The following is a 15,945-nucleotide window of genomic DNA, read 5'->3' on the forward strand; positions in this document are numbered from 1 at the left end:
GTGAACTCTCTTACTAATGTTAAGCGGGTTTGTACACCCCTGAATACTGATTAGACTACGGTATTTCTTCCGGAGCGTTTAGTGGACAAACCAGTGGATTGCTGTAAAGGGAACTAAAGTATGCACTTCACTATTACCTGTAATTATCGTTTTGATAATGAAAATTTCTACTCCCCTTGAGCGTTTTCTCCTAAAAATCAATAACTCTGCTTGCTAATACCGTTTTCAACATCACGAAGGAACGAATTTTGGAAGTAGTGTTTATTCTACTTAGAACACATAATGACTTTATAATTTCAGAAACGTAATTATAGCTTTTTTTACATCTGAGTGAAACTAACAAAATCTTGAATGACCTCCTCTTCAGACATTACTTCAAGAACTTTGGGAAGGCAAAAAGAAGTTTGTAATTGCCATGCGACTGAAGTTACTTTAATCTTGTGACTTTTAATAACTGATTTGAAACAAATGAAATTTAAGATGGTAACAAATACTGCATCTCCTCTTGTTACTGTTTCAGACAGCAAAACAATAATAGGTTGTTGAGATGATACATTAACACTGATTATAATTAACTGGCAATATATTTAACCACAACCATTTCCAACATAGTTTAAGTTGTGTCTGGCTGTCCTATACATGAAGAATGACTTAAATCGTCTGTAGTTTGCCCTGTCAGAAGCCGTTAACTTGAGAACATGGTGCAACAAATACTTGCACAGTTTCTTCACACGTCTTGTTAGTTGGATGGATCAGAGGCGTACCATGATGTATACCTTTGATGTGCATTCTCTGAGTAAGATTGTGTTATTCTTGAAGCACCTGGAACACCATATTTTAACCTGGAAAAGTCTTGCATCCCCGGTCACAATTTGCAAGAGACGATTTATTGATGAAAAATTGCTAATTATCGCCTTCTTCCATAAACTGTACAAATGTAAGCACAAATATTTAATGTCTTCCTGAGTGCAGCAAAACGTGGTCCCAATCTTAACACTGCCGGGTGGCTACTCCACAGTTCTGCGGCAAACGTCGTTCCACGTAAAAGTCGTCGACACAAAACGGGAACCGAGAATACGATATTGCAGGGCCTATGTTGTACAGAAGGAATACTAAATCATGCATCTGAACAACCCAGGCACTGCAATGCAGTATTTATCCGCCGAAACCGGGCAAGCGAGTTGCAGTTAAAATGTCTCCCCTGTACGGCAATATACATGACGAATGTAGAAGTACAGATTGCAAAAACATGGATAACGACATATGGAAGTTTGTGTCTGGCCGGATAGCCTAATGGTAGGGTAAACGCTCGCGATAAGCGGGGAATCCCGGTTCGTATACCGGTTTGTCATAAATTCTCGCTGTCGTCATTCCATTATACAGCTGATGGTTCTCCATATTCGCAACTGCAAATACATTTCATGGAAACCGAGGAAGTTCACCTCCCAACCCTACCTCCAAACTGTGCAGTGGGTCTGCGTCCTGCGCATTTTCGTTCGTCAGAAAAGCATGAACAAAACGGAAAGACAATGGAAAACGCTTGCACGTCCTCAGACCCAGTTGGTTTCCTCATTTATTTGGCAGAATTTTGTGCTTTTCGGAGAGATATATATTCTAAGGAAGAGCTCAAACTTCTGAGTGGGACACGGTCAAATGGGGTGTGCCCCAGGGATCAGTGATTGGGCCGCTCCTGTTTCTTATTTATACAGTGATAGTCCCTCTAGTATTACAGGTGAGTCTAAAATATTTCTGTTTGCTGATGACACTAGTTTGGTAGTAAAGGATGTTGTGTACAACCATGGCACTGTTTCAAATAGAGCAGTTCATGACATAAGTTCATGGCAGTAGAAACTAAACTAACGCTAAATCACAGTAAGACGCAGTTTATACAGTTTCTAAGACACGATTCAACAAAACCACTTTAATTTCAAAGAATGTGCATGTGATTAGTGAAACTGAACAGTTCAAATTTCTAGGCGTTCAGATAGGTAGTACATAGTCGTGGAAAGCCCACGTTCAGGATGTTGTTCACAAACTTAATGCTGCCATTTTTACTATTCGAACGGTATCTGAAGTAAGTAATAGTTCGACACGAAAAGTAGTCTGGTTTGCTTGTGACGTATTTTGGTGTAACTTCCCATTCTCAAAGGATATTTTTGGCTTATAAACTGGCGGTTCGTGCAGTTAGTGGAGTAAGTTCGTGAACTTCTTGTCGACCCCTGTTCACTTATCTGGGCATTCTGACATAGGCCTCTCATTACACGTATTCTTTACTGTCATTTCTTGTAAACGGTATCAGCTTATTCCCAAGAATTAATAGTCTTCACTCAGTTAACACCAGTCAGATATCCAATCTGCATTTGTATCTCGCTTACTTGACTCTTGTGCAGAAAGCTGTGCAGTAAACTGCTGCATCCATTTTCAGTAATGTACCACAACAGTTCACAAATTTTCGCAGTAATCGCGGTGCTTTCGAATCGAAACTGAAGAGTTTGTTCATGCAACACTCCTTCTATTCTGTCGAGGAGTTCCTTCAAAAATTAAGCTGATTCCTGTGTTATGTTGCTGACTGCGTTTACATAAGCTTACGGCTTGTGTTTTTTGAGGTTCATAAAAATTTTATTTATATCTGTTATTACGTTTATGTTGTAACTTCATGTACTGACACGTTCCATGACCTTGGAGATTTGCTCCTCAATTTGGTCCTATGGTACTAGACGTAGAAAATAAAATGACAATAAAACTTTACAAACTGGTTTCTTTTGTATTGTCGGCTGTAGAACAAAAAAAAAAAAAAGTTCAGCAGCTCCTAATCGTACTGTACTTTTGCATTGGTTTGTTCACATCGCTCGCTATTTAATCATCATTACATAACCATTACTAATCAGACAAGTCATATCTCGACAATACACTACTGTTCCTTTATAAATCGGAAACATAATCTGCATGGTCGAAATCGAGCAGGAGTCTCGCCCCTGCCAAACCCAAGTCCAGTAAAACCTTGGTATTTGCCTGTGGTGAAGTGGATAATACAGTACTGTTGCATTCGGTAGGAGCAAGTTTCGTATTCAAGCCCTACGATCCAGATCAGCTTATTTTCTAAGACTTTTATAATTGCTTCTCTTAATTACTAAACCAGTTATATGTCGCAGAAGAAAAGCGAAAGCAGGCGCTCTGAAAAGTTATGTTAATAGCTTCCAAACGTTAAGGTGTACAAAATACTTTCCCTAAAAGGAAGATTGGAGTCTTTGGTCAATAGCTCGCTTTCCGTCCCCGTAAGGAATGCGCTTAAAGAGCGGGATGGAATCGGAAAGGTGTTGGTACCTAACGATCTGTGTCGCGGCCGTCGAGTCGCGTGAACCAATGGGAGCCAGCGGCCGGCAGCTGGCTGTCGTGAAGCAGCGGGCTCGTGTGAGTGGCGAGGGTAATTGGGAGCGGAAACACGGGAATGCGTGTCTGCCCCCTTGCCTCACCTGACACTGCCTGAGTTACCTCGGGCCGCGTCCCGTGCTGTCGCCCTGCCTGACACTTGTTACACGCTCCACCAGCCGCTCCCCGGTCACCTCAGGTCTCGGCGAAGCGGGATCTGTCCGAGAGGCACATTCGAGGCGAGGACGCCGTTAACTCGACGCAGCCATTTACCGGTCGTTGATCGGACATTCTTACGGGACGTTGAAGCTCTGCAGCCAGAATTTACCAATAGACATTAACTTTAATTATTATTCCAGTGTCTCACACAACATCCGTGTCGAGTAACTGGTGATACTGGTTTACAAGTTGAATTTGAATTCATTTCTTCCTACAGACGAATCGGGATCAACTGGTCTTATTTTTGTCATCAGTGTCTATATGGTGCGGTAGCTAAGACAGACTACTCAAAATACAGGGTGGCGGACGGAAAAACCAACCCCAAGTACTAGACTGCTCGTTGTCGCCCGTCAACTGTCATCTGTGCTTTCTAAGTTATTATGACTACGCTTTGTATTGTCAGTATTAAAGCCTTTACGACTTAGTTAAGACGTGTGATGTAAATATTTCAGAGAGATGTATTCTCTTCAAGGAAGAAACGCAGCAGTGGGTGTGTATGTTGTGACTTGGCAAGACAGCCAAGCCACTAGGAGGAAGCCGAAAGGCACGCGTTTAAGCTCACGCAGGCTGGCGTGAGGTCTGGAACAGGTAAAGTAATTATACTAGCAAAAAAGGTACGTAGCTTCTGGACTACTTAACTTTAATCCATAATTGGTGAACATCGGTCTGACGGTACATGCATCACAAGATAAATAGCAAATGATAATGGCGCCTTGCTAGGTCGTAGCAATTGACGTAGCTGAAGGCCATGCTAACTATCGTCTCGGCAAATGAGAGCGTAATTTGTCAGTGATCCATCGCTAGCAAAGTCGGCTGTACAACTGGGGCGAGTGCTAGGAAGTCTCTCTAGACCTGCCGTATGGCGGCGCTCGGTCTGCAATCACTGACAGTGGCGACACGCGGGTCCGACGTATACTAACGGACCGCGACCGATTTAAAGGCTACCACCTAGCAAGTGTGGTGTCTGGCGGTGACACCACAGTGTACGTGTCTACCGGTTCATTTAGGGAAACGTGAGGCATTCCTGCAAAGAAGTTTCCTAGCGTTTCCATACCAGCAAAGAGCAGCATATAGGATTTTGTGACCAATTGGCGCAATACCGGGTCAGTCGCAAACGCAGAAAAAAGAATGCAGCCCCGTCCGTTCTTACACCTGCTGTTATCGCGGATATTCGCAAATGTGTATTGAAACACAGAGGATCCATCTTCAGCATCTAATGTAATGTAAAAGTCAAGATCAGTTCAGTAAACACAGATCTGTGCATTGGCTTATTTCTTATTTCCTTTTTATCTATTTGTTGTTGTATCTGCTCGTGGTGGACAACTACTAGTGCATAGTTAGCGAGCAGTGTGCACTCGGGCCCGGTTTTTCATGAGCCACCTTGTACACTGAAGAGCCAAAGAATCCGGTACACCTGCCTAATATCGCGTAGGGCCCGCTCAAGTATCCACAAGTGCCGCAACATGACGTGACATGGACTCAACTAATTTCTGAAGTACTGCTGGAGGGAACTGACAGCGTAAATCCTACAGGGCTCTCCATAAATCCGTAAGAGTACGAGTGGATGGAGATCTCAACTGAACAGCATGTTCCAAGGCACCACAGATATGCTCAATAATGTTGACGTCTGGGGGGTTTGGTGGCCAGCGGAAGTGTTTAAACTCAGAAGAGTGTTTCTGGTAGCACTCTTTAGCAGTTCTGGACGTGTGGGGTATCGCATTGTCGTGCTGGAATTGTCCAAGTCCGTCGGAATGCACAGTGGACGTGGATGGATGCAGATGATCAGACAAGTTGCTTACGTAAGTTTCACCTCCCAGAGTTGTATCTAGACGTATCTGGGGTCCCATACCATTCCAACTGCACACGCCATGCACCATTACAGAGCCTCCACCAGCTTGACCCGATCCCTGCAGACATGTAGGGTCCATGGATTCATCAAGTTCTCTCCATATCCGTACACTCCCATGCAATCGATACAATTTGAAGTGAGACTCGTCCGGTCAGGTTCCGAAAGCCCATATCGATGATATTTCGTTGGATGGTTCGCACGCTGACACTTGTTGATGGCCCAGCACTGAAATCTGCAGCAATTTGCGGAAGGGTTGCACTTCTGTCACGTTGAACGATTCTCTTCAGTCGTCGTCGGTCCCGTTCTCGCAGGTACTTTTTCCGGCCACAGCAGTTTTGAAGATCTGATGTTTTACCGGATTCCTGATATTCGCGGTAGACTCGTGAAACAGTCGTAAGGGAAAATCCCCACTCCCTCGAAGACGCTGTGTCCCATCGCTCGTGCGTCGACTATAACACCACGATCAAACTCACACCTTGATAACTTGTCGTTGAAGTAGCAGTAACCGATCTAACAACTGCACCAGACACTTATCGTCTGACATAGGCATTGAAGAACGCAGTGCTGTTTACTGGCTGTTTACGTACCTCTGTATTGGTATACGCATGCCTATGCCAGTTTCTTTGCCGTTTGAGTGTATATGCACAGCGAGTTAATGCGGGGGAGGGGGGACTTCGAAAGGAAGTTAGACATAACTATGAAAGGCCACATAAAATTTATTCAGTGCTGCAGTACACTTCAAAGTGACACAGACCCATGACACTATTTTTCAACGTATTCTCCAAGTCTCTGTGAGCAATAGTCACAACGTTCTACCTATCACTGAATTCCTCGACGATACAAATGCACTCCTTGGTCATGGAGCCACTGGAAAATCGCTGTGCGAATGCCTTCAGCATCGGGAAATCTGTATCGCCCCAGATCTTCTTTTAAGTTGCCAAAAATATTACATCGACATTGTCGTCTGTGGTCGACGTCGGATGCCTTCCGTCCCGACGTCCATCTCCTACGCCTGTGCTGCCACAGTCAACCCGCTGGCACCATTTCACTACGGCTGGAGGCGACATTGCACCTGCTCTTTATATCATCAGAATTCCTAGGCAAATTTGCTTGCAGCTTAGACGTTTTGCCTACAACAGTTGTACAGTCCCATGTACTCCAACTCCCACGCTGTGACGCACCTGTTATCCTTACTGCTGCAAAACTGTGTCTGTCGGCAACCAGAACACGCACTTTCCTAACATAGCCACTATCATGCTTCACATACGACCAGAATCTCTTAGGATTTTATGCCAGGTTTCGAGACAAAGTATCGTTGTGGAAACTATTGTAAGCATCTCGCACTGAAGTCCACGCTAAATTTCGAGCTTCTGTAAAAGATCGTCAATATTGTGGGTTTTGCTTTCTTTTAAATTTGGCATGCTTTTCTCATTGTTTCAGCAACTATGTGTGACCTGTTTTGTGTACCAAGTGGTATCAGCTCCGTCGTTTGTTAGTTTATTTGGTATAAATCTCTAAATTGCTGTCGATACTATTTCTTTGAATTCAAACTTCATCTGGTTTACACTTACCGGTACATTGTTGTTTTGGAAGGAGTGGAAATTGTCTCTCAGCAAGGCGTGAAGTGAATTATTATCTGCCTTTTTTTAATAGGTTTATTTTTCATTTGTTTTTGGAAGATTTGGGAGTTATAATATTCAGTCTCGCTATGACAACGCTGCGTTCACTAATCCTTGTATCCGTTTCGGTGCTGGTTATTAGCTCAGGATTATTTGTTGCTAAGAGGTCAAGTTTGTTTCCATAATCGTTTATTATTCTAATGGATTCGTGGAACAATATTCAGAGAAAGCCTTTAGCACAATTTCCGATGGTGATTTTTGCTTACATTTGGATTTAAACCTGTATTTTCGCAAACATATCGAGGGTAAATTGAAGTCATCACAATTATGATTGTGTGCGTCGAGTACGTGTTTGATATTAGGCTAAAGTTTTCTTTGAACCTTTCAGCGACTGTATCACCTGAGTTGAAAAATCAACAAGAGGAGTCAATTATTAACTTATTACTAATTGCCAGGAACGACCTCTACCCACACTAACTCTCAGAAACTATCTACTTGAATTTCGCTACGAGATAAACTACTTCTGATAACAACAAACACGTCACAGACAACTGCATTTAGCCTATCCTTCCAGTACACCGTTAGGTCCTTTCTAAAAATTTTGGTTGACCTTATATCCTGCTCTAGCCAGCTTCCAGTGGATATAACGATTTGATCATCAGTGCCTTCTACTAGCTCTTGCAGTTCTTGTATTTTCCCAACACAGCTTCGACATGTTACAACTGTTGTATGTATAGTCCTGGATCTACGTTAATCCTGTATTCGGCCTCCTCCTTTTAGACTGAAGCCACTTTTGTGTTTCCCCGACAACCTCTAACCTAAAAAATCGTCCAGCCCACGTGACCAGTCCCTACTATCCGTGTAGACGCCTGCTGCACTCCTGACCTATTTAGCACAACCCAAAACCTAAACAATCTATGGGGCAAGTCGAGGAATCTGCAGCCTAGAGGGTAGCAGAACCGTCCGAACCTCTGATTCACACCCTCCACTCGGCTCTGTACCAGATGTCCGCAATCGGTCCTGTCGACTATGCTGCAAATAGTGCGCTTTGCCTCCATTTCGGAAGCAAGAATATCAGCCTTTACCACTTCTGATAGCCGCTCGAAACCAGAAAGAAACTCATCCAATCCAAAGCGACATACCTAAATGGTACTGACGTGAGTCACAACCTACAACTTGCTGCACCTGTGTTCTTCATGGCATCCAGAAGTACCTATTCCCCTATTCCACGTCTAAAATGACACCACTAGGTATGCACACGGAGTGCAAATAGGCTTTCTTCCGGTCCTTAGCATCTATGTCCCTAAGGGGTCTCTTAACACGCCTAACGTTGGAGCTCCCAACTACCAATAATCCCACCCTTTGTGATTGCCTGGATCTTGCATGCTGAGAGGTTTCCTCTGAGACAGGACACGCGACTGCATCTGGCTGAGGGACAGTGACGGCCACAGACAGCACCTTGAACCTGTTTGTCAGACTGACCGGGAAGGTCTTACGTTCGGACCCCTGGGAAGTCTTTCGCCACCTGCCATGCCCCAAGGCGACCACCCACTCGACCGTGCGTGACAGGTCAACCTCAGTGCGGGCAATAACTGAGTTGGCCAACGGTGAGGACCTATCGGAGGACTCTGACGTGCTGGACGTCCGTTGGATCCGCCCAGCCGGCCCACAACAGTGATGTCCGCCCACTGCAGCTTGAAGCTGTGTAACCGAAGCCATCACAGCCTGCAGCTTACAGCGAAATGTCAGCAACTCAGATCGCATCCGAACGCAGCAATCACATTCCTGGTCTGTACTAAAGACCAAGGGAAACTACAATACACAGAAAAACAACAGACTATCGACATCCACTGCGGAACCCTACTGTAGATACTGATGGAAACGTAAGAACTGTGTCTATTAAATATTAAATTAACACACAGAAGTTCAAAAAAGTAAATTTCTAAAGCACACAGATGAAACTATGTAATTTGTTACTGATTACGAACCCGTAAAATGTCACAAAATCAGTTACTTTCTTGTTGCTGCTTGTGTCTCGGCCGGCTGCTGCCGGTGCTTGGGTTGCTGAGTTGTGTCTCTGAATCTTTTTCCGTCTCCTACTATCGCCGTGTCGTCTGCAAAGGCTTGGAAGTCCACTTGGGTCGTATCGCCATTATTGCGCACCACATGCGTCTTTGGTACACTGACTTTCTCGTTTATTGCCGGAGCACTTCGTCCAGTGCTACATTGAACAAAATTGGTGTCAGTCCACCTTCTTGTTTCACACTGGTCTTGAACTCAATCTTTTCTGATAGCGCTACTCTGAATCTCTCCCTTGTCTTCCTGTCAGTCTTCCTTGTCAGTTTCCATTATTAGTTCTTGTATAATGCCATTAATCATCCGTTCATCAGAACCCTTACAAGAGTTTGTCTGTCGATGAAGTCGTTTGCATTCGTGCAGTCCACGAAGGCTACTATCGTTTTTTTTTTTTGTTCTTTAAAGTCTTATGTTCTATCAATTGTTTGAAATTGAAATTTGTGGTAGTTCTATGGGACCAAACTACTGAGGTCATCGGTTCCTAAGCTTACACATTACTTAATCTAACTTAAACTAACCTACGCTAAGGACACACACACCCATGCCCGAGGCATGACTCGAACGGTGACAAGGAGCCCTAGACCGCACGGCTACCCCGCGCGGCTATCAATTGTTTCAGGGTAAGTATCTGTTGTATGCATACTTTTAGCTTCCTAGATCTTGATAGATGTCTCCAACTGTACTTTCTATCTCTTCAGGGGGAGCCTCGAGAAAATCTTGTACCCGACCTCCAGTAACGATATTCCTCAGTAGGGGTTTGCAGCCCTCTTGGCCGACGTCTTCTGTTTAGGAATTAGGATCGCATCTTCCATTCCTCTGGTAACTTCACTATTCTTAAAATCTGGAAGGTGACCCTGGTCATGCTGGCTACTGCCTCATCGCCTCCCTACTTTGTGATCTCAGCTGCTTCTTCATTTCTCGAGTTGCCTTCGTGACTCTCTCGCGTTTTGGGAGCTAAAGTACTGTTACTTGAGAAGTTTCTTCACAGGAAGTGTACACTATGGAGGATCTCGCTCATCCTGTACTGCTGTCCTAGATTCATATCTATCCAGTGTTTGGGTGACTATTGTTTGTGTTCCTCTTTGAGATAATACACAACTGCTATCTATCTTACTTAACGTGGAAATATTTTAACTTCTTTTAGTTGAATTTTGTACTTTAGCAGTCATTGTTATTGCAACTGCCACACAGCCGCTGAAACTAGTTTCAGTTTCAGCTCCTTCAAACCGGTTAGGTCTATTCGTAGCCATTAAATTTAATGTATTTCGTCTGCGGACTTTCGAAATAATTTTTCCGAGATGGCTTCAGTGATAACATTTAGTATTATTTCTCAAGAAGTCTTGTGACGGTCACCACTTACGAATTGTAATTTTCGCCTTCGGATACTGGATGATTACCGTCTCTTAAAATGACGTCGGTAAGATTAGGTGCATATGTGCTAGCGGTTTCAAGCTTTCTCTGAAGTTTTTGGTTGAATCTTAGGGTGACCGACCGTCCAAATTATAAGTTTAGGCTCACACATGACACTGAGAGCTTAGCAAATAATTTTGTATGCAGGCAGTCTCTATTTCGGTGGATTTGAGTTTCTTGTCTATTGCAACAAGTACACAGCCTCCATTTCCCGTTGACCCTTTCGATGAACACTCAAGATTTGTCCCAAAACACTCACTGTTGTCAGTTTCGGGTCTAAGCCAGCTTCCTGCACCTAGTATTATATGAGCACCAATGGTTCAAATTCTCGGCCTTATTTGGGTATGTTTCTACACCTCAATTACCTGGGTTCTACTTCCGCTGTCTCCTTCAGTCTCCTTCAGCTATCAGTATCTTGATTGGATGGAGAGTCTTCTAGGCTGAAATTATTCATTTGTGCATTCCACACACTGCCGCTATCCTGGGCAGCAGTATCTGACGTGTAGTGCTCTACTGACTCTTTTAGGGGGACCATACGATTTCCAGTTATACGGAGCAAGTCTAGGAGGGCAGGGCCTAGTCTGTCAGGGATCCTTCGAAGTCTCGAGTTGAATCATACCACTTGACTCAGACCCGGAGAGTGAGGGTCAGTTCTCGGTGACAGTGGTGCAGATTGTGAGCTTCGTTTCAACTCCGTGAGCAAGTGAGGCCTCCTCAACCTTTTGCTGCGTCACTGGAGTGAACCGTGGGCGTTCAATCCACAATCTTCGTTCGCACAATATTCTAAACTAGCTATACACGCACGCTTCCCAACGAATGGTAAAGAAGGACCTTTGCAAATCGTCTCACTTTAGGGTTTCGTAACCCAGTCGGTAAGAACGGAATCATATATCTCTTTTTCCAACAAACAGCTCAGTTCATACTTAAAATACCAGGAACAAAAATGATCTGCACAAGGGCGTAAAAGCACTTACTTTAGTTCAAAAAGAGGTCCACTACTCAGAAACACTCATCTTCAATAATTTGCCAGCAAACATAAAAAATTTAGTTACAAATAAAGATCAGTTTAAAAGAAGCCTGAAAGACTTACAAGTGGCCAACTCCTTCTACTCCACTGACGAATTTTTTAATAGAAACAAATGATGTATTGCATATACTCATACTATTAGTATTGTTATTCAGCTTTAAAAAAAATGATGTATTGTATATTCTCATACTAGAAAAACTAATCTAATCTAATCCCTTACGGTATACCTTTGTCAACAAATTCATTTTTCCTAGACAAGAAGTCAAATATAAATTAAATGACTCGAAAGAAGCGAAGCTATTTTGGCGTCTTTTTAGTACACAAAGCAAAATCAGTAAATCCATATGTCCTAGCAAAGAAAATTCAATGTAAGTATTCGTAGAGATAAGATTGCGGCGTTTCATTCTGTCAGTGACGTAAACTTCCGAAAATGTGTCTTTAACTGAGGGTAAAAATAACAATGTCATCTAGTGATTCTTTGGTGTACTGAACGGTGCTGTCTTTTGGTTCTTTGTTGCATTACGTCGACACTAAGGTAAACATCGGAAATACTAAGCTGAGCAGACTTCTCAAAATTTAAATTACGTTACTTTTTTCGTGATTTAATTTGATTTAATAAAGACTATACGTTGCTCTAAGTTACGGTCAAGTTACCTGTGAATAACTCATGAAAATTGGTCTAGTACTTTTGGAGGTTTGCATGTTCAAACAGACAAACAGACACACCGTTCTGCAGTTTTGTTATTAATACAGATATAGTAGGAGTACTATTTTGAATTGTGTCGTTAGTGGTAGAAGCAAAAAATTAGAGAAGTCAAAAACGTTACAATCCTGCGGAAGTAAGTTTTCTGGTATTGTAAATAATTCACCTTTACAGTACCGGAACAGTGCACTGTATGAGTGGTGAATAAGATCCATGACTCCGTCTTTAGTTTTATCTGTGACTGAGTTGTTAGTCAGTCAATTGTGCAGGGCTGGGGCATTCTTATTTGACGCACCGTAGTGACCAGGTGAAATTTTAGAGAAGGAGATTTTATAAGGTGGACCTTAAAGAAATTGTCTGGCACAGTTTACTATGCAGACGAAAACTTGTTTGGAAACATACGTAATTGTTCCTTTTGATGGAGAGAATTTTTGAAGGAATTTTTCAAGGTAACCACTGCATGCGCAATAATGAAATGTTTGCTTGTCAGAACTCTTTAATTGAAGGAAATCTTTGTCCCTTAGATAACTCATTAGTACTAATTTGATCTGTTTGTTTTCATTATGTCACGAAAAACACAACTGGTTGAAATATTTGCGATGGGAGAGTTTTGAGATTGTTAAGGTCTTCTTACGTTGTGGAGTCTTTTTGTCAATAATCAGAATTTGATTTCTCAACAACGATTTTCACATTCATGATTCATAGAAAAATTCTGAATATCTTGTCGTGTGTGCATTGCAACTTACGCCACACGAAGTCACACATTGTTTCTGAGAAGCAAAACGAAGGAAATTAATAGTGAATAGTTTATTTTTCTTGGGCTGCTGCATCTGCTTATTTGTCTTTCCTTTCAAGAAGGTCAGTACTCTAGACACAAAAACACCTTGCTGAGAACAGAGTAAGTCACTTTCTGAGGTGTCACCGTGAGACACCACACTTGCTGGGTGGTAGCCTTTAAATCGGCCGCGGTCCGTTAGTATACGTCGGACCCGCGTGTCGCCACTATCAGTGATTGCAGACCGAGCGCCGCCACACGGCAGGTGTAGAGAGACTTCTTAGCACTTGCCCAGTTGTACAACCGACCTTGCTAGCGATGGTTCACTGACAAAATACGCTCTCATTTGCCGAGACGATAGTTTAGCATAGCCTTCAGCTACGTCATTTGCTACGACCTAGCAAGGCGCCATTATCAGTTACTATCGATATTGATTCATGTACCGTCAAGACCGACGTTCTTCATTAACGGATTAAAGTTAAGTATTCCACCAGCTACGTCCGTTTTTCTAAATTCTAATTTCCTTGTCCTGTTCCAGACCTCACGCCAGCCTGCGTGAGCTAAAACGCGTGCCTTTCGGCCTCCTCTAGTAACACGGTGTTGGCTCTCCTGCCAACCAAAATACTTTCATTTCAGGGCAGACGGCATCTCCCATTCTTGAGCAAACCAGTGTGTAGTCGGAATAGTTAGGTGTCGTTGTAGCAAGCCGATTAATTTTCAGTGAGCACCATTGTAATTTCAAACAGCGTGTTTCCTTCCGATTAGAGCAGTAATTTATTTTTGTGGATACTGCAAGTCAAATATTGCTCTTCAAACGACGCAAAGTTCATAATGTACTTCGGTACTGAGTTTTAGTTATACAGTGTGTTTCCGTAAGAGCGTGCAAAAATGTAACAAAAAATGGTTCAAATGGCTCTAAGCACTATGGGACTTAACATCTGAGGTCATCAGTCCCCTAGACTTAGAACTACTTAAGCCTAAGAACATCACACATATCCATGCCCGAGGCAGGATTCGAACCTGCGACCGTAGCAGCAGCACGGTTCCGGACTGAAGCGCCTAGAACAACTCGGTCACAGCGGCCGGCAAAAATGTAACAGGATATAAAGAATGCTCCACTGAACAATTTGAGATAGGAAACCTCGAGCTAAAGAACACATGGAAGTAAACTTGGCTATCGCTTTGTCTAACATTAATGTTTTCCAGCTTATTTACAACTAACGCGCACACAAATTTACACGTACTGTGCTGTTTATTTTCATGTATATTCTTTCTTTCCTGCAAAGAAATAAGGAGAAAGAGCCCGATTACCAGGAAGATGCAGGTTTTGTTTACTTTACTTGTCCATAACGTGGCTCTGTTGTATCGTATTTACATTGTCCCATAAAAGAAGGTGCTATAAATCAACGACATGTACAGTGCAATACGATGGAGTAGTAACGGTACAGTGTTTCGTGGTCACTGGATTGGAAGGGCTGCGAAGTCGCCTGACTTGAATCCCCTTGATTATATTCTATGGATGTATCTAAAGTCGTTTGTGATTGACACCCCAGTGGATACAGAGATGGAATTACTTGCCAGGATTGTAGCTGCCTGTAATGTGATTCGAAACACACCAGAGATGAAACTTCCTGGCAGATTAAAACTGCCGAGTGGTTCTAGGCGCTACAGTCTGGAACCGCGAGACCGCTACGGTCGCAGGTTCGAATCCTGCCTCGGGCATGGATGTGTGTGATGTCCTCAGGTTAGTTAGGTCTAAGTAGTTCTAAGTTCTAGGGGACTGATGACCTTAGAAGTTAAGTCCCAATAGTGCTCAGAGCCATTTGAACCAGATTAAAACTGTGTGCCGGACCGAGGCTCGAACTCGGTAACTATGCTTTTCGCGGGCAAGTGCTCTACCATCCGAACTACCCAAGTACGACTCACGACCCACCCTCACAGCTTTAATTTAGCCAATACCTCGTCTCTCACCTTCCAAACTTCACAGAAGCCCTCCTGCGAGCCATGCTGAACTAGCACTCCTGGAAGAAAGGATATTGTGGAGACGTGACTTTGCCACAGCGTAGGGGATGTTTCGAGAATGAATTTTTCACTCTGCAGCGGAGTGTGTATTGATATGAAACTTCCTGCCAGATTAAAACTGTGTGCCGGACCGAGACTCAAACTCGGGACCAGAGGCAAAGATCCCGAATTTGAGTCTCGGTCCGGCGCACAGTTTTAACCTGCCAGGAAAAGTTTCGTATCAGCGCACACTCCGCTGCAGAGTGAATATTTCATTCTGGACACACCAGAGATATTTGTCACGGTGCGTCAGAATCTTCTTCGCCGATGACACTCTTGCATTGAGGTTGACTGGCGTCAGTTTTTAGCCCCTTTTTTAAGATACAATAGAAATGGTACGTTCATTGTGTGGATGATGGTATCTGCAGTTAACTGTAACTACCTCATATTGTTCAGGGAGACATTCTTTATGTCCTGTCAAATTTATGCACGCTCGTGTGGAAGCATCCTGTATAGTTTTTACTGAGCATGTAAGTAGTTCCCTTTGTCATTTAATCATATTCATTTTCTTGATTTCAAACTTTGCATTTCATGAAGTTTAAAGTTTTATTTCACGACTCTGTTCATATGCTCAACACAGGGCCAGCCGACTGTCAGTTTTGCTCAGCAACTAAATACGTTATGTAAAGCACATGTTTCACGAGGAGAAAGTTTTTGAAACGAAGATATTCAGTTTTCTCACATAGAGACAATTTTTTATGGACATCTCACAGCGTCAATTTCGATACCAACCTACGCCATAGTGCGGCAGACGTCGTATACTTCCGCTACGTGCAAGCAGCTCCGCTATCAGTGACTGAGGCCCTTGACGCAGGAGTCACGCACGAGTATTGGTTG

This window comes from Schistocerca serialis, chromosome 5, assembly GCF_023864345.2.
Source record: "Schistocerca serialis cubense isolate TAMUIC-IGC-003099 chromosome 5, iqSchSeri2.2, whole genome shotgun sequence".
NCBI classification, from domain to species: Eukaryota; Metazoa; Arthropoda; class Insecta; order Orthoptera; family Acrididae; genus Schistocerca; species Schistocerca serialis.